Source organism: Pan paniscus, chromosome 16 (assembly GCF_029289425.2).
Source record: "Pan paniscus chromosome 16, NHGRI_mPanPan1-v2.0_pri, whole genome shotgun sequence".
In the NCBI taxonomy this organism is placed as follows: domain Eukaryota; kingdom Metazoa; phylum Chordata; class Mammalia; order Primates; family Hominidae; genus Pan; species Pan paniscus.
Window position 1 is genome coordinate 10,154,602 of NC_073265.2, and position 24,742 is coordinate 10,179,343.

Sequence of the window (24,742 nt, forward strand, 5' to 3'; positions counted from 1 at the left end):
AGAGGCCGAGTTCCAGAACACGGGGTCTCAGTTGTCCCAGCCTTTTGAGTCCCTCAAGATCGCTATGCCTCCCGATACCGCTGCCGTGCCTGCCAAGCCTGCACCCCCAGCTACACCCGGATCGCCGACCTCACCAGCAGAACACCACCTGTTGAAGACCTGCTGGAGCTGTCACGTGCTTTCTGGGTTGCGGCTGATGGGGGCGGGCGGGTATGTGTACTGGGTGGCACGGAAGCCCATGAAGATGGGATACCCCCCGGGTCCATGGACCATTATGAAGATGGTCATGGGCCTCAGCATTGCCGCTGAGGCATCATCATCATGGCATCATCAGCATCATCGTCATGGCAGACCCCAAAGGGAAGGCCTACCACATTGTTTGAAAGTACCACCAGTGAATCTGTCTTCTGTCCCTGCCCCCATGACACACAGAGCAGGCATGGAATTTAATGGATGTTCTGGACAGACACTTGTACATGGACAGACATCACTACTGTGGATACTACAAGACTGAAAAGAAAATCATATGTTGTCATTCTCTGGCTATGGAGTGTTAGCGGCCTCCACAGATTTCACAGGAACCAATAAATCCCTCAGAGAAGTAAACAGGTTCTTTGTCTTATCTGGGGAAGGAAAGTATAACTTATATTTAAATATAATTGTTTAATTACTTAAGCATTATATAAAAACATTATATAATAATGTCTTATGTAATTGCATATCATATTATATATAATAAACATAAATATGTTTAGTTATATAGTTTATATAATTTTTAAAACTACAACAGGAAAATTAGCTATTTTACTTCGTTATTTTAAAGAGTTCTTTTTATTTCTTTCATTATTGGATCAACAACTGTTATCAACCTAACCCTGGGTGGGCATCATGCAATATACGGAAGTACATGAAACTTTCTATGTATTAACTGCTCATACTTTGCAAGGCAATTTCAAATCCATCACTTTATGAGAGCTTCACAGCTAGTCTGAGGCAGTTACTTCATTGGAGGTAAAACTTAAAACACAAGAAAGAGCCCACATGATTTGCCTAGGGTCACTCAGTAAGTCGATGATGGAGCTAGAACTTGTTCTTGTCAGGTTTTTGTTCTAGTCTTCCCTTTCATGGAGGCAAGAATAACCATTATAAAACAGTTAGATAATCATAAAACTCAGCATACATTAAAAGACTTAAATGTCACAAGAAAAACTCAAAATCTTTAGCTAAAAAAAAGATCTTTTGATTCTTTTTCCATAAGCACTAGATATGTTTCTGCAATGATTTTGAGATAAGTACTCAAAATTACATAGCTCATTTCTAAGAGAAGGCCATGTTTTCTACCTGTTGAGTTTTTCTACCCTGAGATACTATGGCTTCTTTGTAAAGGTATATAAAGTGTTTTTCAAAGTGGAAAGATACTGTTAAATTCAGCTGCTAATCATAGTGTATGTGTTTGGAATGACATGTTGAGCAAGTAATACCTTTAAGCTGTTGCTTTTTGCAGCATTATGTGGAAGTGCCTAGGTCTATTTAGCCTCACAGATGACTTTAGAATCTGGTATTTTCTACATGAGAGTTCATAGTGGGGATGGTGCTATACATATCTATGCAACTGAGAAGGAAAACATTTCAAACCTAAAGTAGGCAACAAGATATTATTTATATGAAATCCACAATTCAGTTATGCAATGTTCATGAATAGAGAAGTTTTAAGTTGGAAGGGACCATAGATGACCCAAAGCAGATCACATATGGTCATTCATATACTTAAAATACCTACAAAGACAAGTTGTTCCCTGGTTTAAAAGGCAGTCTGTTCTCTTGATGGACTGCTTTAGTCTGAACATTTTCTTAGGTTAAGCCAAAAACACATAAACCTAACTTGGTCTTGGCTTGATCTACTGGGTAAACAATAACTCTTAAACATATATACAGTTGACCCTTGACCACAGGAGTTAAGAGTGCTGAACATTTGCTCAGTGGAGAATCTGCATATAACTTGACTCCCCAAAAACTTAATTAGTAGTTAGTCTACCATTGACTGGAAGCCTTACTGATAACATAAAGCAGTTGATTAACACATATTTTTTGTGTTGCATATATTATATACTGTATTCTTACAAGAAGCTAGAGAAAAAAAAAGTAATTAAGGAAGTAATACATTCACCATTCATTAGGACGAAGTGAATCATCCTAAAGGTCTTCATCCTCATCTTTATGCTGAGTAGTCTGAGGAGCAGGAGGAGTTTGTCTTTCTGTCTCAGTGGCAGAGGTAGAAGAAAATCCACAGATAAGTGGACCTGCACAGCTCAAACCTGTGTTGTTTGGGTCAACTGTATCGTAATAGCATTTTAATGCTTTTCTCAGACTTTTACAAGTATGAATCTGAGCTTTTTCTGAATAAACCTGCCTGCTCACCATTAAAAAAATTTTTTTAGAAGACTTTTTAATGGGTGTGCAATACAAGCATGATTTGTCATACTGGGACCTTGAGGTTTTTATATACCCTTGCCTTGTATGGCATATACTAGACCATGTCACTTTTTTACATATTCTCTCTATATTTATGGTTGCCTTTCAGCAGGATTTTGCATGGGCTATCTGTGAGATATTCTAAAATTATATACCTTAATGGAAAGTAATCCCAGTATCTAGAATGCAGTTATGAGCCCACTCTGTATTGTCATCTCCCCGCATCTTCGATGTGTTGTTTTCACTCTCATTAGACTGACAATGAGGAGTTCACATGTTTTCACACACATGAAATTCATGTGTTCATCAACATAATCAATTCTGGGTTTAGCTGGAATAGGAATTTCCTCAGTCTCATATTCCAATTTTGTTGGTAGGATCCTTAACTTTTTCTTTTTCTTTCCTTTTTTTTTTGAGACAGAGTCTCGCTCTGTTGCCAGGCCAGAGTGCAGTGGCACGATCTCGGCTCACTGCAACCTCTGCCTCCCTGGTTCAAGCGATTCTCCTGCCTCAGCCTCCCGAGTAGCGGGGATTACAGGTATGTGCCACCATGTCCAGCTATTTTTTTGTGTGTGTGTATTTTTAGTAGAGACGGGGTTTCACCATGTTGGCCAGGATGGTCTCAATCTCTTGACCTCGTGATCCACCCGTCTCGGCCTCCCAAAATGCTGGGATTACAGGCGTTGGATCCTTAACTTTCAAAATTCTTGCAGAAACCCTAAATCTATTACACTCAGAGTCCCATTTATATTACAGAGATGTTAGTCTTGTCTTGTAGAGGGACTTTACTTTTTGTATTGACTTGTTAATTATATCAACATCAGGTAATAATATTTTGTGATAGGATAGCATCAAGTGGAGCTGTCAATCCGTAAGAACATCCCATGTCAATATCCAGGTTGACCAAATCAGTATACCTGACCTCCTTGGTGGTGAATATTTCCTAGTTCAGTGGGCTATTTGAAACTGTCATACCACTGATGCATATTTGAACAGATTCTTTATTACCTACACATAAGAATTCTCCTGCATCATATAATGGGCTTAGAAATTGAGAATAATTTTAGTAGTCTGTTTTGCTACATGCTTTGTATTTTGAGGCTCAGTTTTCACTCTTGTTTTGTTCCCCCCCACCAATTTACACCAAGTACATAATCAATAGATGGGGCTTGGTGGCCTAAAGCTGTAATGTAAATTTTTATTGAATAGCTCAATATATTTCTTTTGAAGATTCATGAATTATATAACACATTATAAACTATGTAAATAAGAAAATGTACATACTTTAGTGAAATTAGTTTTATTATTTCAGTTTTCAGAAATTTCAATCTGCAATGCCAGATTTCAGCTCTTTTATCTATAATATGATCAACTTTTTTACACTATCACTTAATCTCTACATAGACAGTAGTATGTCCAATACCTAATTGTTTGTCTGAGTAGGTATAATCTTGTACTTCAGTACCAGCAAGTATACATTGTAGTTGTTGAATAACCAGTGGTTGTGCACTAATGCAAGTGAAGGCTTCTGAAAATTCTTTACTATATATTTTTTTGCAATAGAATTTTATTACCAGATGTCCAATTCCAAATGCTTTCCCAATTCCATTTTTGTTTTTCTTTGTCATATCTTGTTTAGATTTTGATTCTATCATGTTTGCATCTTTCTGCAAATTGTCCAATGCACTGTTTATCAGTAATTGTTTCTATATCAGAAGAGTTTACAATTGTAGTCCTAGTTTTATTCCCCCTAATACTGTATTTAATAATCTCTGGCCAGGTATGGTGGCTTATGTCTGCGAACCCAGTGCTTCGGAAGGCCGAGGCAGCAGGATCACTTGAGGCCAGAAGTTCGAAACCAGCCTGAGCAAGACCCTGACTCTACAAGAAAAAATAGGCAGGCATGGTGGCATGTCCCTGTAGTCCCAGCTACTCAGGAAGCTGAGACGGAGGAAGCCCTTGAGCCCAGGAGTTACAGGCGATAGAGAGCTATGATTGTGCTACTGCACTCCAGTGTAGGCAACAAAGCCAGACCCCATCTATTAAAAAAAGAAATCTCTTTCAGTTTGATCATAGTGCCATTTTAGTCCCTGTGTAAAAACATTTCGTAGTGGTAAAGCCTATCATGTACAAGTAGAATTCAGTTTACTCACATTAGCTATTGTAATATTAAATGATACAGACCATTTAATTATCCTCGAGTTTGTAAGTATGGGGACTGGAGACTGCCAGGTTCTAAACAGGGTAAGTTCATTTTTAGGTGATGATACGTTTTGGGGGTTTTGAAGAAACTAACCCTCACCATTTGGGCTGGGATATTTTCTCATCTGTGTGTCTATTTAAGCTTTATTAAATTGGACCCCCATGGCTATTTAAGATCTAGAGTTGGGCCGGGCGTGGTGGCTTACACCTGTAATCCCAGCACTTTGGGAGTCAAAGGCGGGTGGATCACCTGAGGTTGGAAGTTTGAGACCATCCTGACCAACATGGAGAAATCCCATCTCTACAAAAAATACAAAATTAGCCAGGCATGGTGGTGCATGTCTATAATCCCAGCTACTCAGGAGGCTGAGGCAGGAGAATCGCTTGAACCTGGGAGGCAGAGGTTGTGGTGAGCCAAGATCGTGCCATTGCACTCTAGCCTGGGCAATAAGGTGAAACTCTGCTCAAAAAAAAAAAGATACAGAGTTGTTGGAGTTTTGTGATACCCTTCAGGGACTTTCAATTTGAATATAATTACGTTCAACTTAATTAGTTAAAAATTTCTTCTCATCGGTATCTTCAATAACACAAAGGGTGGTGATATTTAAGATTTTTGTAATATTGACTAATCAGTGGGAAGATTTGAAATTTTTCATGTCTTCTGAATTTAAATCATCCAGTTGGTGAGTTTGAAGTATTATGACAAAGAAAGGGGTTTCTTAAGTCCTGATCTCATATTCAGGACAATTTTTAATTACCACAAAATTCCTTGAGGTTGAGATACTAACTTTTAAAAGAAAGACTAATAATAAGCTTTATGTTCAATTGATACAAATGAAGTATCAAAATTAATACAAACTAAGTATCAAAATTATAATGGTCAAAATAATTAAGAAGAACGTATTAATAACAAAACAGTCTATCTCTCCTGCTGTCTATCAAATAAGTTTTTCTCTTTAGCTTGCATATTATTCAAGGTTACTATCTAGAGAATTTATCCTTAAGGTTCTAAATGGGAATTATACCCCACTCGATGGTGGATGTTGGTCTCACATGTGAAGCGTGTATCCACTTGGGTTTCTCCTTCATCTTGATAGCACTATGAATTCTCAACCACACTTGATAGGGTTCTGTCCAGTGTGGTCACAGTCTGTCATCAGAACACTTTGATATAGACTGAATCTCCTGTTCAATATCAATGACACACTTCCCCAGGGGGCTTTTTCAGCATCTGGCCACATGTTGGCAAGGTGAGCCTAGGGAAACCCACAAACTCTTTAAGTATCATATATGGTCATGAGGATTTTCCATTGTATCAGAGAAAGGGTTAGGCTTAAGCCCAAGATTTGTAGACCTTCCAAACTCAAAGGGAGTAATGTTGGGCTTGCTAGAGGGATTTAATCTTATTTTAAATGAAACGGATGGTAAGGTTTTACATAACTTAGCTAAATAATTCAGCTAAATAATTCTTTAGGGTATGTGGTTCACTCATTCCACTTGTTCAGAAGACTGGGGATAACAGGTAGGTAAATTATTGGTATTTGTGGAGTATTACAAAACTCCCGAATTCCCACAGATACAGAATGATTCCCCTACTGAATTCCAGATATTCAGGAATTCCAGTGGTTGAGATGATATGATTCAGTAAGAGCTTGATCACTGTTTGAGCATCTGCTTTAGCCTATCCAGACACCAATACACAACACTGGTAAAAATATTTACTATCTTCTAAAGGTGGAAGTTCTATAAAGTTCTTGTGCCAGCAGATCCTAGGTATCATGGGCCTTAGTAGGCTTTCTTGACTTATTTTAGGTAAGGAAAGAATTTTTCTGACAAAGAGCATATCTTCATATTATTTCCTGAATTATATGATGCTATTACAAAGATTTCAAATTGTCAGCATATTCCTTTTGCTTGAACGAACTTGTTGGTGGCATGAAAAAGCCACTCAATCATATAACAATCGGAATAAAGGAAAGATTTCATTATGTAATTCTCATTTTCCTATGGTGTTCATCTTAGTTCTCCTTCATTCCTAATTTTCTAATTCTTAAGAGAGTTGGCTATTTCTGAAATTATGAATAGGAGGTTTTGGACAGAAGTGATAGAGGTTTGATTTCCCCAGTCTAAACCTCAGAAGCCCTTCACAGCTAGGTCTGCAAATTAATTTCTTTTTAAAGAGTTAATCTTGTTTTCCACTGTGAGCTCTACAATAAATTACATAAATCTGTTAGAGAAGTTTGAATGACTCTACTAAATCAGAAATTAGCTTCTCATGTAATATTTTAGTTCCTATTGACGTTAGCATCTATTCTTCCAAAGTTGGCTAGTCACATAACAGACCACAAACATATAGTTATTACCAGTATAGATATCTGCTTTATAACTGGTGGCTAATTTAACAGCTGGTATAATAACTACAATTCTGCCACTTGGGCTGATTTTATGTTTCGAAAAACAGAAGCCTCTAAGCTTCACGAGGGTTGATTACCGTAGAAGATGCTTTTATATTCCTTTGTGGGTCTTTCACACAGAATATATTGATGAATATTCAGTCAACATTGGGAATAGGAATATTAGAAAAATCAGACCATGCTCCAGTGTCTTCCTCAATGACTCTGAGACAGTCAAGTTCAACTTATTCTGTCAAGATCTGGCCACAGAATAGCTGTCAAAAGGTTACACCTTCCTAGAATAGCATTAGGATCAGACAATAAGACTTGTTCTTAGCTTGTTTGACAGCATACTGACAAGTGTTGTGTCTTATGAACTTGTAAAATAGCAGTAACAACATGAAGTACCTGTAAGTTAAATTTCTCAGAGTCAAGGACTGAATGAGCCTTTTTAATCAGGGGAGTGGTTGCCACTGTACCTTATAAATATCATCGCATTTCCAGAGAGACAAAATACAAGAACCCGGGAAAGTAAGCAATGTGCCTATAATCAAGGCCTAATTTTGGAGTAACCCTTAATCTCAAGACAGAAAAGGTAGAACTCCTTTTTTAACAAGGTTAAAAAAGTAATACAAGTGAAGAAATAGCAGCTTTTTTAAGGGCATAAAAGACTTCTTCAGCCTTATTTTGACTTTAATAAAGAGTTCTAGTGATGTTTCATGTAACATCTCAGTGAGAGGCTTAGCCTTTTCATAAAACGCAAAGATCTACAATTAATCCTCAAAATCGGTGAAGTTTTTTTTTGGCATGTTGTTTCATTTGTATATTAGGCTGACTTCAAGATGCAACCACCTTCCATCTGCCAATAACACAGATCCCAAATATTTTACTTCAGTTGGTAATATTGCAACTTAGCTAGCGAGGTTTTACGTCCTGGGAGTCTAAGAAATTTAGTAAAGCTAAAATGTCTTCTTTACTAGCATGTAAGTTATTAGCAGCTATCAATAACAATTAGTATGGAATCCTAATGTGAGGAATATTCTTTATATTTTCTTATAAATGCCCAGAGAATGGAGTAGGTGACTCTCTGAATTCCAGGAAGATCCATTGCCACAAATATTGAAAGCCTCCCGCTCCACAGGTAAACTCAAACAGGAACCTCGACTCCCCAGCTAAACATGGAGAACAAAACATTGAACATAAATCCATGACAGAAAAATACTTAGATAACTCAGGAACAGATATTAAAACAGTGGCAAGACTGGGAATTACAAGTGTCAGAGGAATCACAACTTGTTTCTCTAAGATCATGCATAAATCTATAAACAGTTTGACCTTCCCTGTCAAGTTTTCCTAACTTTCCCACAGGCAATATGGAAGCATTATGAAGTGAATGTGCCATTTTTTTTAACTATGCCACGTTTTTTAAAATTTTTCTAATTACATCATATTTGAGGTAAAAATAGAGAAAATGTTCTATACATGGCCAAGGTTTTTCTCTGTTGTAAGTTACAACAATGGTATTGATCTCTTTTGTTAAATCTTTATCATTTGTTCCTAGGACTCATAGATATGGGTTTATTTTCTGTAACTTGGGAGTGCTTCTCCAGCATTGAGTGAGACTCCTACTCTCCCACAGCCATCTTTTGTTTCAGAAAGCACATATTTAGCAATGCAGATACCTTGCATCCCAGAAGCTCCAAAAGCACTCTCTTCAGAGTACAGAAGATCATAGCCCTTGGTTTACACAGCAGGCCCTTTCTTAAAAGATTATTGGGCATATTAGGAGACAAGGCATATTCTTCCTATTTTATGCAAATAGGCCCTCGCCTATTTGCATGAAAACCTCAGAGGAGAAAGAAGAGGTAGCAGATAGTCCAGAAATACTTATATCTGGATATTTTCCTAGTTTAGGATAAAACAGAAAAGGCCTGTAGAAACTGCAGAATATGTGGCTCCAGTATCCAGAAGAAAGGGTAAAAAAGGATTAAAAGATAGGAAAAAGAAACAGACACATACATTTATCCTTTCCCAGCTCTGTTTCCTCATTATATCAGTTTTGCCCATGCTTTGCTCCATTTGCCAATGATTTTCTGTCTGATTTTACAGAGTAGGGAAGACCTCCTCAAGGAGGTTGTAAAGCTTGTCAGGTTTTATCCCTTGCATCTTTCTCAATCTCATCCAAGATTCCTTTTTCTAATGTGTTGACTTTTTACATGAGTGATGTATTAATTTCCCGTTAGCTTGTGCCCTCTTATTTATTGGTGGCCCAAATAAGTATTTGCTCACTTTGTGAATAATTGTAACTGGGCAGCTAACACTGCAGTCTTAAGGGTTTTTTCTTCTCTTTCTCCATATTTTCTCAAAGTTGGGTTACTGCCACTAATATCTGAGAAACTATCTGTTCTTGCTAGCTACCCACTTTTTCTCTTAGTTGTATTTGAATTCCTGGCAACAAAAGTGCCAGAAAAATGGAAAGGACCAAGGATCTATTCTGATCTGTCTGTGAATTTATACCTGTTAATTTAGAAAATGTTTCAGTGAGCTATGGTAAAAATCAATGGAGAAGTCACCCAGCTTGTGAGTACAGCATTTAGCTTCTCCCAGTTCACATTCTGTAGAAAGTTTTCAAGGACTGCTATAAGCAGTCCTTCATGTCAGATTCCCAAGGCATTGAATAGCCTATCTGTCAGGGGAGGTGGAGAATTGGACTCCAAGTCCTCAGCCCTCCTTCATGAGGGGGCTCTCACGTGGTGTTTATTGTGTCTATCAAAGTCAACTGGAGGCAACACTCCATGCAACATCCAGTGGGCATCCCCAATGTGCAGGGCCAAAGATTGAAAACACACTTCAGAGTGCCTTGGGATATATTTGTGGATATCCTCAGAGCACTGAAAAACAACTCTTAAGACAGCTAATTTCAGCTGGAAAAAAAGGCATATGGATTATTAGTATTTTGGGTCCTGCAAGCAGTCCTGGATAAGTTCTAACAAGCACCTGAGTTGCTGAAATTCCAAAAGGCTAGAGCTGATATTCTTCATGTTGAGATGAAAAATAAGTTGATTTGAGATGATGATACCAACAAATCACAAGATTTCTCAACTTTCAATCAAAGCAAAGCTCAGGTATAAAATTAAGTTCTTCAAGTCCTTATTTTTGCCATTTAGTAGTCTGACTCCATTTTTTATTCCTTTTCTTCCAAATTACTAGGACAACCATTCACTAATCTGATACTTTTATTCTATTACAGTCTCTTATCTAAATTCTCACTGACTGCTTGTTCTTTTCTCTTAATAACTTCTGTTTCCATAGCTATGTTTTGCACAGCCTAGGACACCCCCACATCTCCTCCCAAGAATGGGTCTCAGCATAATACTTATGAGCATAATTTTTATGTCATCAAACCTCCTCATGACCCAAACCATGGCACTAAATATATATATTTATCCTATATATCCTAAATATATATCTATCCTAAATGTGTGTGTGTGTGTATATATATATGTGTGTGTATATATATGTGTATATATGTGTATATATATATATGTGTGTGTGTATATGTGTGTGTATGTGTGTGTATGTGTGTATATATATATATATATATATATATATATATATATATATATTTGGTCCTAAAAATTATAACCAGGGATGGCATCCTTAAACCCTTCTGTGAAAGTATATTGGAGTTCATACATATTCAGTGTGGCTTTTCATGTGTCCCTGATGTAAGAGGCCAGAGAGTCTTCTTCTTCTGGTGTTATTTATCTAAGGACAGGAGTAGGGCAGTAGATGAGAACTGTATCTCATGGGTGTTATTCCTAAAAAAGTAAATTAGATATCAGGAAGCTCCTAATTTTATATCTATGGGCAAACAAACAAGTATCTGGATCTCAATCCCCTGGGTACAATTGCCAGGTCCCTTGAATATTCATAGTCCATCAATGATCTACAAATGTCATAACGTACTGCAAACCTGAAATACTATAACAGGGATGAATTTTTTTACTTGCATGCTTAGATCCAAATAAATATTGCACTGTAGAAATTATACCAATGAATCACAAAATTTTCTCAACTTTCAGTCAAGGCAAGCTCAGGTAAAAGGTGAAAATCTTACAAGAATCCCATCACATACATAACTCATGAAGAAGACCCCATAATGATATTCATACTGTCTGAAAGAATGAATCTAAATTCCTTAGAAACAAGTCTTCGCTAGAACCAAGGTCTATTTGAACTTTCTCAGTTACCAAAGGCAAATTTCATTCATGTAATATTGTATATCCTGCCAACCAGATTTACTTCAATACAGTAAAATCACAGGAAAAAGTGAGATATAATTTCTAAAAATTATGGCAATGAACCACTAAAATCAGGTTAACATAAAATAAGGAATTGCTCAATTGGAAGGAAACAGAGATGGATGAAAATAAGTTCCCCGCCCACAAATATAATTTCTATTTTAATGGAGTTAAGAATATGTGAATCTAGGTAATATGACATCATAGAGATGATACCAATAATCACAAAATTTCTCATCTTTCAGTCAAAGCAAAGCTCAAGTATAAAATTAAGTTCTTCTCATGATGATCTTATCATCTATGTGGATCACACATGGAGAAGAATCAGTCACAATACTATCCACGTTCCTTGAGAGAATATGTGCATATTTTAAGGTTTACTTATCCTTCAACTCCTCCTGGGCACTTTGTTTTCAATTTTTGCTATTAGATATGGCACCATGATAAGCATTCATGTATACATATTTTGGGTCAATCATGCATGAATTTTTGTTAACCATATACCTGAGAGTATGTTGCCTCGATTCAACTTCAGTGAATACTAAGAGAATTCTAAAAAACACAGACTTTCAAATTTTAAACAGATGATCCTTGATTTATGAAGGAGTTACCTCCTAATAAACCTACTATAAGTTAAAAACACTGTAAATAAAAAATGCTTTTAGTACACCTAATGTACTGAACATCATAGCTTTGCCTAGCCTACCTTAAATGTGCTCAGAACACTTACGTTAGCCTACAGTGGGTCAAAATGGTGGCAGCACAGTACACGATGAAGTATTGGTTGTTTACCTTCATAACTGCATGACTGCTAGGAGCTATGGCTCACTGCTGCTGCCTAGCCTCACTAGAGTATCATACTGCCAGTGGCTAGCCCGGGAAATGAAAATTCAAAATCCAAGGTATGGTTTCTACTGAATGCATACCACTTTCACAACATCATAAAGTGGAAAAATCATAAATCAAACCATTATAAATTGGGGACTGTCTAGATATACTGGAAGATGTTTATCTGATTGTTGTCTGAATTATTTTTCTCATGGCTAATGACATTGAATACCTTTTCATAGGCTTATTGGCCATTCAGATATCCTCTTTTGTGAAGTACCCATTTAAGTGTTTTCTAACTTTTTGACATGTACAAGTTGTATCTTTTATACGATGCTTCTTCACTGATTATATACTTTGAGAAATAAAAATTTTAATTTGGATGCAGACTAATTCATCAATATTTTCCTTTATGCTTAGTGTTATTGGTATTTTTCACTTTCTGCCAAATTATGATGACACCCTCCTATGTTATGTTATGCTCAAGAAGCTTTACTGTTTTGCCTTTCATGAATAGACCAACATTACACCTAGAAATGATGTATCTGTATGGTTTGAAAAGGAATTCACTTTTTTATGTATTGATATCCAGCACTAACTATTGAACAAACCATTCTGTCCTCATCATGCAGGAGTGGCACTTTTATCATAAAGCAAGTAATCATATATCTATTGATCTGCTTGTGGAGTGGAGTCTCTATTTTGCTCCATTAGGCTAGTTTTCTGTCTTTTGTCAGTAACTGTAACCTTGCAATAGTAGGCCTTAAATTCTGGCCATGTAACTCATGCAAAATTGTCCATCTTCATCAAGACTACCTTGGCTCTTCTTGACTTTTTGTGTCATATATAATCCTTGAAATTAGATTGAACATTTAATAAATGGCATTCAGATTTAGAATGCTCTTACACTGGGATCTTTAAGTGAATTTGGGGGAGAATTAACATGTATAGTATATGTAATTGAATTTGCCACTGTGAATATATTATATCCCTCCATTTGTAAGGTATTACTTGCTTCCTTTCCATAATGTTTCATAATATTTTGTGTGAATTTTTTCCTATGGAATTGATGTTTCTGATGTTCCCAAAAATGTTATCTTTTAAAAACTTCATTTTTCATTTGTCATTTTACATAGAAATACATTTTAGTTATCTGCTTTTTAACCCAGCAATCTTGCTCAATTAACTTCCTAATTTTAATTGATCATGTTCAGACTTGTTTCTTGTCAGTAAATAATGAAACTTATACCTTTCCATTTCCAATCCTTATTCTATGACTGTACTCCCCTAGTTAGGACATCCAGTATAGTAATGAATAGAAACGATGAAAAAAAATCCTCTTTTATTCCCAATCTCATAAAAAAGCTTTCTCTATCTCCACTGTCAATAATTTTACAATTAATTTATTTTGTAAATACCCTTTATCTCATTAAATTTTTTTCAATTTTTAGTTCCTATAAATTCGTAGTTCCAATAAAGAGATTTATAAAGAATAGTTTTTATATTTTATCAAATGCTTTTTCTCTTTTGAGATGATCATATAACTTTTCTTCTCTCTTATGTTACCATAGTGATTTACATTGAGTGATTTTGAATTCATTTTTGAAGTAAACATTTGAAGATTTTTTAAAAAGTGAAGCTGAAACAGAGTTCCCAAATACCCTATACCCAGTTTCCCCTCCTGTTAACATCTTGTATTAATATGGCACATTTGTCACACTCAACGAACCAATATTGATAGATTATTATTAACTAAAGCCCACTTTATTCAGATTTCCATAGTTTTACATAATGTACTATTACTCTTCTAGGATCCCATATAGGATGCCATATTCCATTTAGTTGTCTTGTCTATTTAGGCTCTTCTTGGCTGTCACACTTTCTCAAGCTTTCCTTTTTGAGGACCTTCACAGTTTTGAGCAAAACTAGTCAAGTATTTTGTAGAGTATATCTCAAGTGGGATTTGTTTGATGATTTTTCTCATAATGATACTGATCTTATGGGTTTTTGGGAGGAAGACTGTAGAGGTAAAATACAATTTTTATCACGTCATATCAAAGGTATATACTATCAGCATGATTTATCACTACTGATGTTAACCTTGATTACCATGTAGAGATAGTGCTTGTCAGGTTTCTCCCCTGCACAGTTATTCTTCCCTTCCATCCCCCATTTCCACCCTGTACTCTTTGAAAGAAAGTCACCAATGTGCCTAATGACTTTCTTCCCACACTTGACGAGTAAGGAGTTCAACCTCCTTAAGGGCAAAAGTATCTATAAAAACTATATGAAATTATTCTGCACAAAAAATCTATGTTCTCCCCAGTTTATTTATTCATTTGATTATTTACATCAATATGGATTCATGGATATTTTATACTTTGGGTTGTAATCTAATATTATGCTATTTATTTTTAAAAATTTTTCCAGATTTGACCACTGGAAGCTCTTTTGGTTGGTTCCTGAGTCCCTTTGATATACTTTCATCAATGTGGGGTTCTTGTTTTAGTACTTCCTTACTCTCTGGCACTATATGATGCTCCAGGCTCATCTTGTACATTTCCTAACCAGTCTTAGAATCAGCCATTTCTACAAGGATCCCTGATTTGTTCTATTGGAGAATGGTATTAGAAACTAAGGGCTGGGTTCTAGGTGTGCCCATTGTTACTAGAGTGTCATTGCTTCTAAGCATTCTCAGTTGACACAGGGTGTGTACAATAACTATGTAAATACATGCATCTATATTTCTATGTGTAACCATCTGTCTGCATATTAAACTAAACATAAGTTTACACTGACGTTTCCAACTCTAATCCATTACAACACAAATCATTCTTTTCTTCTTGTCTGTAACTTTTCATTCCAACAATAAGAAAATGTACACCATCTGCCAACCATTTACTTAATTGTTCAATTCCAATATACATATGTATCATGATTTAGAATTGCTAACTCATACACCTACAGAAAACAACTTTATCAAATAGTGTGCAGTGCTCCTGTACAGTCACTTTGCCTCTAGTCTTAACAGATTCCACTCATTTTCAAAGTTACTTAAGTCATTATCTTTTCTCCCCAACATTATTCATAAGCTTGTCTAATACATTTGTAAAACACCTGGATTCTTTTGTCAGACACTGTGTTCCATCTTGGATCCCCCAAACTCCTAAATGATTTTTTAAAATTTGTGTACATTAAGGTTCATTTGTGCTTTAAAGTTCACTGTGTTTTGACAAATGCACAGTATAATGTATACACTATTACAGTACCATACAGAATAGATTTGCTGTGATTTATCTATTAAATCCCTGCCCCTTCGCCTGAACCCTGCCAACCATTGATATCTATAGTTTTGCCTTGCCCAGAATGTTACAAAAATGAAGAATATTGTATGTATTCTTTTCAGATTGGCTTCTTTTACTCAGCAATATGCATCTATGATTTATCCATGTTTTTGTGTGGCTTGATGGGTTAATCCTTTTTATTGCTTGATAGTATTCTATTGTATAAATGTATCACAGTTTGTTTATCCATCCACCTATTGAATGATATTTTAGTTAATTTCAGGTTTTGGTCATTATGAATAAAGCTGTAATATTCATGTGCTGGCATTTATGTGGACGTAAGTTTTCAGATTAGTTGGGTAAATACCAAGGAGCGTAGTGGCTAGATATATGGCAGGACAATGTTTAGCTTTCTAAGAAACTGCCAAACTGTCTTCAAAAGTGGCTGTGCTATTTTGCATTTCCATCACCAATGAATGTTGCTTGCCTTTTCAACAGAAGTTGGCATGATCAGGCTTTGGATGGATTTTAGCCATTCTATTACATGGGAATACATGTGTACTGTGTGTAGTGTATATGTGTACTGTGTACATGTATATGAGTACATGTGTAGTGGTATTTTATTATTTTTTATCTCCACTGACAGAAAATGTTAAGCATCTTTACATAAGTGTATTTATCATTTGTATTTTTTTTTGTTTTTTGGTATGGTGTCTGTTCAGATCTTTTGCCTATTTTTTAATTGGTCATTTGTTTTCTTATTGCTGAGTTTTAAGAGTTCTCTATACAGTTGACTAGAATACCTTTATTAGATATGTACTTTGAAAATATTTTCCCCCAATCTGTGGCTTATCTTTTAATTAAGTGCCTTTTTCCAAACAGAACTTATATTTTAAAAGCTTACCATTTTTTTCCCTTCATGGTCTGTGTCTTTGGTGTTCCCCATCACAAAACCCAAGATCAAATACATTTTCTCTTGTATTCTTTTAGAATTATTAACACTTTGCATTTCATATTTAGTTCTATGATCTATTTTGAGTTAATTTTTGTGAAATATCTAAAACCTATGTCTAGGTTCACTTTTTCACATACAGACATCTCCTTGTTGCAGCACCATTAATTGAAAAGACTATTCTTTTATGCATTGGATTGTCTTTGTTCCCTGACACAGGTCAGTTAATTATATTTGTGTGTGTCTATTTCTGGGCTCTCTATTCTGTACTATTAACTTATGTATCTGTTCTTTTGCCAGTACCACAAAGTCTTGATTACTGCAGCTTCTAGTAAAAGTCTTAAAATCAGGTAGTATTTCTCCTCTGTCTTTGTGCTTCTTCAGTGTTATGTTGGTTATTCTTTGTCAACATCTACAAAATAGCCTCCTGGGATTTTGAATAGAATTGAATTGAGTCTATAAAGTTAGGAAGAACTGACATTTTTATAATATTGAGTCTTCTATCTATGGATACAGGATATATCTGTTCATTTATTTTGATCTTCTTTGATTTCTTTTATCAAAGTTTTATAGTTTTCTACATATAGACATATAGATCCTGAACCTGTTTTTCTTTAGGTTTATAAGTAAGGGTTTTATTTGCTTTTGTTATGGTGCTATTATAGTTTTTTTCTAATTTCAATAGACTATTACTGGTTTATAGGTAAGCAATTGGTTTTTGTATATCAACCTTATATCCTTTAACTTTGTTATACTCACTTATTAGCTCCAAGTTTTTCTTTTGTGGATTCTTTGGGATTTTCTCCATGTCATCCTTGAGTAAAGACAGTTTTATTTCTTCCATCACAATCTGTATGCCTCATTCCCTTTTCTTGTCTTGTTGCACTAGCTAAGACTTCCAGTATGATGTTGCATAGAATTGGAGGACATCTTCGCCTTGCTCCTGAAATTAACATACAGTCTCTTACATTTCAGTATGATATTAGCTATGGGGTTTTTTGTAGAATTTTTTCATCAAGTTGAGGAAATTTCCTTGTATTCCTAGATTGCTGAGATTTAAAAAATCATAAATATTCAATTTTGTGAAATGCTTTTACTGCATCTATTGATATAATAAAACTTTTCTTCTGTAGGCTATTGATATGGTCTACTACATTGGCTGAATTTTGAATGTTCAAAGAGCCTTGCATACCTGGAATAAATCCCATAATGTACATAATGGTACTAAATTTTTCTATACATTGTTGAATTCAATTTGATAATATTTTGTCAAGGAGTTTTACATCAATCTTCATGAGAGATATTGGTCTGTAGTTTTTCTTTCTTTTAATGTTTTTATCTGGTTATTATGTTAGGGTAATGATGCCGTGATGTAATGAGTTGGGAAGTCTTCCCTCTGTTTCTATTTTCTGGAAGTAATGGTGGAGAACTGGTATTGCATCTTCCTTAAATGTTTAGTAAAAATCACTAGTAAAACTCTCTGGGCATGGTGCTATTTTGGGGGAAGGTTAATTATTAATTCAATTTCATTAATAGATATATTGCTATTCAGGTTACCTATTTTTCCTTTTGGAGGTTGTGGTAGTTTATTTCAAGGTATTGGTCCATTTCATTTATCAAATCTGGAGGCATAGAGTTGTTCTTAGTATTCTGTTATCCTTTTCATGTCCATGGGATCAATATTGATGTCCCCTCCTTTACTCCTGATATTGGTCATTTGTCTTTTTTCTTTTCTTTGCTTAGCCTGACTAGAAGTTTAGCAATGTTACCAATCTTTTAAACAAATCAACTTTTGGTTTTCTTGGTTTTCCATACTGTTTTTCTGTTTTAAACTTCATTGATTTTTATTCTTTTATTATTTCTTGTCTTCTGTTTGCTTAAGGTTCTTCTGTTTGCTTAAACTGTTCTGTATTTTTCTAAGGTGGAAGGTCAGATTGATTATTGGTCTTTTTCTTTTTAATGTATTTAATGCTAAAAATTTCCTTGCAAGCACTACTTTAGCTGCATCCCACAAATTGTAACCAGTATTGTCCAGCTGGAATTAGTTCAAAATAATTTTTAATTTCTCTAATGACTTGTTCTTTGATGTGTCTATTATATACAAGTTTGTTGTTTAGTTTCCAAATATTTGGAGATTTCCCAGCTATGTCTTTCTTTATTGGTTTCTAGTTTTATTACATTGTGACCTGAGTACTTAGTATGATTTATAATCTTTTAAATTTGTTTTATGGCACATAATATGATGTTTTCATGAATATTTCATGTAAACTTTAGAATAATGTATATTCATGTATATTCTTCTGTTGTTGGAGTACTCTATAAACATCAAACAACTTAACTGATAATGCTGTTCAGGTTATCAATATTCTTATTTATGTCTATGCCAGAGGGATGTTGGAACCTCTGACTATAAATAGGGTTTATCTATTTCTTTTTTCAGTTTTATCAACTTTTACCTCATGTATATCTTGACACTGTTAATAGGTGCATACACATTTAGATATTCTTGTAGAATTGGCCCTTTCTCACTATGTATTGTCACTTTTCATGCCTGGTAATCTTCCTTGTTCTGAATTCTGCTGTGTCTGAAAATCAATATAGCTACTCCAGCTGTCTTTTGATTACTGTAAGCATGTTATATCTTTCTCCATCCCTTTACTTTCAGAGTATCCAAATCTTTAATTTTAAAGTAGGCTTCTTGTAGCCATTTAGTTTGGTCTTGTCTTAGTCCATTCTGAGAGTTTCTGTTTTTCAATGTAGATAATTCACATCTGAAGTGATTATTTATACAGTTGGATCAATATATTCCATGTTTGCAACTGCTTTCTAGTCATTGCATTACTATTTCTTTAAGACCTCTATTTTACCGTGTTCTCTACTTTTACTTGATCATGTTACATGATTCCATTTTATCTCCTTTCTTAGCATATCAATTATCTTTTCTTATTTGTTTAACTGGTTGAGCTAGAACTTACAATATACATTTCTGTTTGTTTGTTTGTTTGTTTTGAGACAGGGTCTTGCTGTATCACCCAGGCTGGAGTATAGGGGTGCAATCTCGGCTCACTGCAACCTCTGCCTCCTGGGCTCAAGCAACTTTCCCACCTCAGCCTCCCAAGTAGCTGGAACTACAGATGTGTGCCACCACACCTGGCTAATTTTTGTATTGTTAGTTAAGACAGGGTTTTGCTATGTCACCCTGGCTACAATATACATTTTTAACTAATCTAAACCCATCTTCAAATTACACCATACCACTTCACGCTTAGTGCAGGTGCCTTATAACAGAGGATTTCCATTTTTTTTCCTATCTCTGGTGGCATTGCTGCCATTCTTTTCACACATCCATATGCCATAATTGACTACCACATTACTACTTTCGGATTTTCTTTTCCTGATGAGAAGACGAGGATGTTTTCTCTACCTTCTTTAAAGATTTCTTTTTCTGTGTTTGTCTTTCCGCAGGTTGAATATGATATTTGTAGGTTTTATTGTTTTTGTTTTTGCTTTTTTTGCATTTTTACTGTTTTGTGTTCTCTGAGATTTCTGGGCCTGTGGTTTGGTGTCTGTTATTAATTTTGAAAAATTCTTGGCCATTTTTACTTCAAACATATATCATGCTCTATACTCCATTCTTTTAGTATCCCAATTACATCTATGTTGCACCTTTAAAAATTGTTCCACAGTTCTTGGATGTTCTGTCCCATTTTCTTCATTCTTTTCTTTTTCTGTATTTGCATTTCAGTTTGTAAAATTTCTATTGACCTATCTTCAAGATCACTGAATCTTTCCTCGGCTGTGCTGAATCTACTTACGAGCCTGTTGAAGGCACTCTTCATTTATGTTATAGTGTTTTTTATTTCTAGCATTTCCTCTTGCTTCTTTTGAGTTTCCATCTCTCTGCTTATATAATCTATTTTTGCATGTCTAAGAGTCCTTAACATATTAATCACAGTTATTTTAAATCTCTATTAATAATTCCAACATCTTTGTTCTGAGTCTGGTTCTGCTAATTGCTTTCTCTCTTCAGACTGTTTTTTCTTGTCATAGGATGTGCATTGTAATTTTTTGTTGAACTATATCTGGTAGTAAGTACTGAGGTAAATGGAGCTTTAGAATGCTATTTACAGAAATCTGATGAGGAATTGGGCTTTGTTTAATGTTTGCTGTTACTAGAGGCACCAGAAATGCCAAATTCCTCTAGTGTCTTTTGTTTCTGCTCTTGACTTTGGACTTCCCTAAGTACTCCTCTGAGAGAATTGGTGTCTTACAGCTATTTCAACTGTAATCTACTATTACACAGAACACTGCTGGTGGGGTCGTAAGACATAGGGGAGAGTGTTCTATGATCTTTTGAATAAGTCTCTGTGTGCCTGTGTCTTGGTGTTATAACCATCACAAATATTCCTTCAGTGGCAGAACCTCTCCCTCAACTCCACCTGACCTCTCTACTCTTTTCCCTCCTTCTTTTGCTTCCAATCTATTTCCTTGAAGTGCTGATCTCTATTGACAATTGTGGGTTTTTTATTTCCTGATTGGTAAAACAGGAAAGCTAGAGAAGGCTGAAATGAAAGGAATGCCCTTCCCCTTATCCCTTACTGAGATATGGCTCAGATAAAATTTTTCCCCTGGAGGTTAGGTCTTTGTTATGAAGAATGCTCTGGGTGTATTTCACAATGATTACTCTTCTCTCCCTTTCCAAAGGAGGAGGGGATCTTTCTTAAATCTTTACCATGAGAAATTGTTGAGGTTCTGGAGGTAGAACCCACAAAAATGTGGGGGTTCCCAGGAGTTTCTTCCTTTCACTCTAGCCCACATTCAGCCCAGCTATTCATCTAAATTGCTATTTAAATGTTCCTATCAATTTGTGGCTCCAGTGGCTTCTGTTCCAGCTAAGCAAATTTCAGCTGTGTATCAATTGGTGTCCCCAGACTTTGGGGTGGCAACTTTCCCTGAAGCCTCAGTTCTCTGATGGGTTAAAGGAAATAACTGATTTTTTTTCAATTTGTTCTGCTTTATCTTGTTATAAGGACAGTAATTATAACTTACAAGTTCCTCACATATCAGAGCTGAAACCAGAAGTGTTGAATGATTTTTTGAATGTTTAAAAAAAAAATCTTCATTTCTCAAGTAAACCCCAAATGATTATAATGCAGTGACCTTTTAAAAAAATATTTTGGCTGGGTGCGGTGGCTCACGCCTATAATCCCAGCACTTTGGGAGGCCGAGGCAGGTGGATCACCTGAGGTCGGGAGTTCAAGACCAGCCTGGCCAGCATGGCAAAACCCTGTCTCTACTAAAAATACAAAAATTAAACTGGCATGGTGGCAAGTGCCTGTAATCCCAGCTACTAGTGGGGCTGAGGCAGGAGGATCACTTGAACCTGGGATGTGGAGGTTGTAAGGTTGTAGTGAGCAGAGATCGTGCCACTGCACTCCAACATGGGCAACAGAGCAAGACTCCATCTCAAAAAAAAAAAATTCACATAATTTGATTTACTATTATTGTGTTCAGGCCACTTGGATCTATATTCCTAGTAGCCATGTTCTGTAAATTCAATTTTTATAGTTCTTTGTCATGTTTAGTTACTAGAAGTCAGCTATCCTGAGAAAATGAAAATTATACATTTTTCCCTTAAATATTTGTAAAAATTTACTAGTGGAACATTTCAGCATGGAGCATTGTTGTTTGGGAATATTTTAATTATGTGTTCAGTGTCTTTAACAGATGTAAAGCTATATTTTATATTTCTTTTTGTGGCTTTTGCATTAACTGTGTTTTTAAGGGATTTTATCATTTAATCAGTATTTTTTAAATGATTGGTAAAAAGTTAATTTTCAAGTATTCTTTATGGTCTTAAAATTTTAAATAAGGAAAAAATTGCAATCACCTACAAAGGCAAATAGAGTACCTAGATTACCATGTATAGTGTTCTGTGTTCAGACTTATGGTCTGTGCTTTGGTCATGAGAATGAAAAATATCACCCTTGCCTAAAGGCATCATCACATGTACAAAAGAAGCTGAAAATCTTATTATCCCCTAAAGAACAGGATATCCTCAACCCCATACTCAGGAAGCTGCAAAATTGGTCAAAATGAGTTTTCACTTAAATGTCCACATCAGCAAGCACTGCTTGTACTGGTCTGCTCTCTAATCCTTCCAATCATTTCTACTTGGCTTTGATCAAATCAACCCCATCTGACCAACTCCATTTGCTTTCATCTAACCCAGCTATACTGTTTATTATAAATTTAACCTAAATGCCACCCTTCCTCAAAATTTTATATAATTTTGCCTTTCTCTTTGAGAAGCAAGAAGTTGAAATTTCTCTTGCAGTTTCTCCCTTTCCAGAGCAATTCTTTTGAAGTATAAACTTTTACTTCAAAGAACTGGAAGGCAATTTAGCTCTTTCTTTTCAGGTTTAAAGTCAGTTTTTATTGCCTTCAAAGTCAGAGAATTGGTGTTGGAGCAGTAAAAGACAAAGACAAAAATCTCTACAGTCAGCATGTTTACATTCTAGTGCAAGGAGATGGATAATCATTTAAAATATTAAATAATATTTTATATTACATGATCAGTGTTGAAAATAGTGAAAAGGGGTAAAGAGCAACACTGTAGTGATATTGATACTTAGAGAAGTGTACCAGGTTAGCCTAGTTGACAACTGATGATGGCAGAGGAGTAAGCAGAGAGAGAGAGACGGTGGAAAAATGCTTGGGGCCAAGAGAGAATCTGGTGCAGAAGCTGGCCCAGTGGTTCCAGAACAGCAAGTAGTAGCTAAGAGGTAAGAGGTGACAGAAAGTGGCTTGACCAGGTCCAGTTTTGTGGGCCATTCTACGGACATTTATTATAAACAAATTGTAAACTATTGAAGGATTTGCACAGAGGGGAAATGTTAACTGACACTGTGAGAAACAAAATCATGTATACTCTCATGGCTAATTGCCTCCAATTTAAATTTTCCACTATTTTCACTGGCACTATTTTCACTTTACTATTCCAGTAAATTCTTGCTCAGAAAAATAAAAGTTGTGAATAATGTTTATTATTTATTACAAGAACTTCCTTAGAAACTTATTAACTCATCAGTAGAAAACATCAGACAATAGCTTATATTCTAAGACTTTTTGAATCCCTCACCTCCAAATCTTTACTTTGCTGTGTCCACCAACAGTAAACTCTTTTATCATAATCCTTGCCAAATCCTAATCAAGCCCTGGCATTTAAAGACCCATCTTAAATGAGTCTTTAAAGTCTCATAAATATTCTAACTTTGTCCTTCCTTGTCCAAAATGTTATTAATATCTATTAGGGGATTGCTTTCTCTTACCACATTAAGAATAAACTCAGCTTTGCCTTATCAAAATATTCTTCAGGTTGTATTTCTAGGAATTCAGTATTGAACAATCTTGGAGATCTCACCAAGATCCATAAAGATTGAGACCTCTTTGCAGCCTAGGCACAAGAACCTTAATTCAGAACCTTAATTCATTGTCCTCCTCAGATATCCTTTTAGCTTCCTGGTCAGGACTATCTCTTAGTGCAACAGTGTATTAAGTAAATCAAATTGGACTGAGCCCCAATATATTTTCATTGCACTCCCAGTATACTGAGATTATTTTGTCTCCTAAGGGTAAGGAACTCTTTTCAGGAACACTTTGATCAGACTTGAAAAAAATTTATCTTTGGTGAAACTGCCTTATTACTAGTGATGCTACTCTTCGCCTTTGTCTTTGCCACTTCATGTGTATATATAAGGAATGTTCATAGGGAAGAGAGTGAGAGAGACCCAGGTAAGTGGATCCCTCAAGACAGCCCCAGGGATGGAGAAGTTTGTAAGATTTCTTCTCAGCCTGCTGTCCTTTGGAGAAACTTTTCCCTAGGTCCTTATCAAAACCTATGACAATTTTCCTCAATCTTGTCTTGATCATTAGTCTGGTTCTAAGAGAAATCCCCTATTAACATCTTATGTACCCCCAAGAAACTGCAAATTCCTTCAGGTCTACAGTTAGACAATGTAGAAATTAGGTTGAGAGACCCAAGGGGTCATAAGCAACATTTTTTTCAGCGTTTTACCACACTTTCAGGGTATGCCTCCAGTCTCATTCTAATTCCAAACGCCCTCTGGACTTCTTCTTCCATATGTTTATAAGATAATCCACATTCATATACTTATTTAAATGGCATAATTTCAACAGAGATGAGTTACAATTATAGCAGCCACTTTGGGGGAAGTTTTTCTATGAACAAAATTTTTAAAGAGTACATTAAAATAAAAATAGATCAAAATTTCAAACATCCAGTAG

General features: G+C 35.5%; 2 pseudogenes; one reads left to right on the forward strand and one right to left on the reverse strand.

Moving 5' to 3' along the window:
- Nucleotides 1-24,742, forward strand: part of LOC129394052 (distal membrane-arm assembly complex protein 1-like) — a 50,062-nt pseudogene that overhangs the window by 753 nt on the left and 24,567 nt on the right.
- LOC112437299 (small nucleolar RNA SNORD115) lies at nt 10,427-10,485 on the reverse strand (annotated as a pseudogene).